Source organism: Accipiter gentilis, chromosome Z, assembly GCF_929443795.1.
Source record: "Accipiter gentilis chromosome Z, bAccGen1.1, whole genome shotgun sequence".
NCBI lineage: Eukaryota > Metazoa > Chordata > Aves > Accipitriformes > Accipitridae > Astur > Astur gentilis.
The window spans coordinates 57174402-57177937 of record NC_064919.1 but is presented as its reverse complement, the minus strand read 5'-3'; positions in this window follow the sequence as shown (position 1 = coordinate 57177937).

Sequence of the window (3536 nt, the reverse complement as noted above, 5' to 3'; positions counted from 1 at the left end):
ATTTTTTTTCCAGGGAATGAGAAAGATTGAATAACATATTAAACTGAGTTACTACCTTATACTTCTGCAAGACTGCAACAGCTAATCTGCAGTGCATCTGTTTTTCAGTGTGTTCAGTTGCATTTTCCACATGGAGGTGTGCCATGAAACTTCAGCTCATTGAAGAAAAAAGTCAAAAAAGCCAAAGCAACTCCTGTATAAAAACAATTGTGCATCACTCATGTTTCCTCTAAGTAATTTTCCCTTTCATGTTATAAAAATGTGAAACTTTTAGTGAACTTGTATTAAAAAAAAAAAAAAAAAAAAAAAAAAAAACTCACATCCATGTAAGCTTCCTTAAAGTGAAATAGCAGTCTCTGCAACAAGGTGAGATCACTACTGAAAGTATGGGTGGTAACAGAGCTGTTATTTTAGGATTCAATTTTGACATTTCTATTCTGCTCACGTCTCACCTGAGACATGGTTGTGACTTTTTTGTTCAGTTGTTTTGAGGTTGGGGGGGGGGGGGGGGGGGTTGATTAAGCAACCTACCTCTCCTTTGAATTACACTATTTCTGTAGAGGAAGATTTAACTCTGTGGAATTCTTCAAGTTCATTCCATTTGTCAACTGTATTCTGAGACTTCATGATAAAAAAGCTGAGCACCTGACAGGTTTGAAACTGTGTGTGGTAGTATGTCCTATTCTGGAGTTAAACCAGATTAAGGTTTTGGTTTGAGAAGGTAAGTGCGTACACACATTGGGTTGCCATATATTTTCCAGAGTTTCTCATCTGAAATGTATAAAGGGGCTGTGTAGCATGAGGGTAACAAGCTTGGTGCTAGAGGAGCAAGCATGATTTCTGTTTGTGTTCGTTCCTGTGTTTGTACAGGAAGGAGGTAGCCACTCTCATCTGTACAACCTGTTTGTGACTGTACTGCACGTATGACTTGCATTCATGTGAAGCATGTGATACGCTACATAGTACTGACTCTAAAAAATCAGAGTTTGAAGGCGAACAGTAGTAGTCTAGAAAGCAAAAGTTCTCATATGAAAGCCACAAAATTGGACTGAAAGGTAAGACTTGGGGAAATCCAAGTGTGTAATAACCCCATGCATGCAATTCACAGAGACAGATACTGCTGATGTGAACAGGTCAAAAGAAACAGGACTGGAAGAATGAAATCTGAAAAATGTTGCAATAAACCAGGTCATTTTTTCAACTCCTCCTTCCTAGAGTATCTGTAAAACCGTAGTGCTACTTAAATGCCTTCAAAAAAAGTGTTTGAGCTACATCTGAAGTAATGCTAACTCTGAAGCTTTGCTGCGCTTAAGAAGCACAAAGTTGAACAAAAGGAGGTCTGGGCGGTTCGGTACTCGCTGGCGCTGCCTCATCGTGCCCGAGTTGCTGGTGCAGCTGGGAGGCTGGCGCCCAGCGTGGCAGGGGTCTGCCTCGAGACCCTGTGCCGCTGCGCAGCGTCTGCCCGTGCTGCTGCGCAAGAGCTGGCAGGATGCTCTGCGTGGGGAGTCCCCGTGATGGCTAGTTGTCACAGCAGGCAAAACCTTTTGCACCATGGCAGATTGTGGCAGGTGGCATAGGTAAGTTGTTTTCTGTAATGCTGTCATTAAAAAAAAGATGAACTAATAGAGCTAAATTGCTATTGCTAGGGAACAACAGCAAAAGCTATAGAAAGCACATATGAGCTTCTAACCCAAAACTGGAGATTACTGGAGCATGGACCAGAGCTCAGGAGTGTGAGGTTGTATTTAGAACATGAACACACAGTTTGATGAATGGATAGCTGCAATTGGGCTTCCCTAAATTTTGCATCCACACCCTTGACTAATGTTCTTTTCTTAGCAGAAGAAATTAATGATAAATGGAAAGCAGAATGGTATCCAATATTGGCAGGTCTTTACGAGATGCAACTTAAACTTCAAATCTGTGGAGAAGGACTAAATAAAGAACACTCGCACATCAGCATGGTGCTGCATACGCCCTTCATTTCTCAGGACTAAACAAGATTTTATTACCTTGCTGTAAGGTGTGTAACTCAAAGGCTACAAGGAGGTTGATACGGGGATATCACGGCCACTTTACGAAGGCTTTTGGGACATGCCACGTTGCAAGTGTCTGGGCAACCATGCTGTTACAGGAACAGCATGATATGGAAAAAAAAGGCTGCCCTAGGGGAGCTTTAGTCCCCTGTACTGGGGCCGTTGGGCCCTTGGGAACAGGTGTCTCCGTTGCTGGTCGTTCAGCTCCCACTAGTGTACTCAGCTGGTGAAGCGTATGGAGATTTGGAGCAGGCCAACCAGGATTGTGACTGCTGGCAAAGGTGAAGCCTTGCTTTAGGACGGGAGGGAAGCAGTGCGTGAGCATGCTGAGCGTCAGTCCAGCAGAGAAGCGTATGGAAGGGAATGTGGGAAGTCCGGCACCGCACCGAGGCAGGATGTGCCTGAGGTGGAGCTGCTCTGCATCGGAGCTGAGCTGCCACTGCAAAGCCCTACTGTGGGGTGGGTAGGAAGGGGTGAGGTGGTCCCTTGGGCTTAACCCTGCTGGCACACAGGGGTGATAACTGGGGCTGGTGTCAGGCAATTGCGTACGGGTGCGTGAGATGAGTGAGTGAGAAGCGTGTCCCATGCCTGGTCTGCTTAACATGTCAAGCTTAGTAATGTCAGATAGTTTGATGTTACCCACCCCCACCTGAACAGAAGCGTACAGTTATTTCAGAGTGTGTTTTCCGTTACCAGTCTCATCCACCAGACTGAGGGCCTGCTAAGGCGGACCCATCAGGTGCCATGTAGGAAAACAAATGCTTTCCTGGCACTGAATTTTGGCTTCGCCACCTGAAACAGCCACCAAGCCACTCACTAATAAAAGGCTTTGGGCCATCGACAAAAGCCACAGGAGTGCATAGGCACTTAAGAAATACGTCTGTGAAACTGAGATGGCTTTAAAATTAAGATTCAATGAAGAATCATTTTTAAGGATTTTAAGTTTAGAATGAAAGCTCTCAGCCATCTTTTGTAAGTACCTTTCCCTTAGGCACCCTGGCCAAACTTTTGCATCTCTCCAAAACACCTTTTTATTCAAATTATCATCCTTACCTTGCTTTCTTTTGTCTGTATTTTCAGATTTTCAAAATGCAAGGTTGAACAGAGAGGAAGATGTCAAACATACTCTGCTTGCATCACAAATGATTGAATGGAAACAAAATTTTCAGTCAGTCTTGGGTCTTGAACTAGTTCATCTGTGGAGATAAATCTGATAATACAGACAAGAGATCTCAACGAATTTGTTTCTTTGTAATAATGAGCAATAATAAGAATGTCATTATGTCAGATGACTTCAATAAATACACCTCCCACTCTCAGAAGAACTGGAAATGTGAGGAGAACCAAGAGTTGGATTAAGTTTGCCAGAATAAAAAATTATATTATTGCAGAGTTGTATCAGAATTGCTGCAAGTCAGACTACCTAAGCAACGATAGCAAAAAAACTTGTTTGAGTTAAAAGTGTGTTGTCAGAATATATTTTAGGTATATACAATTAAC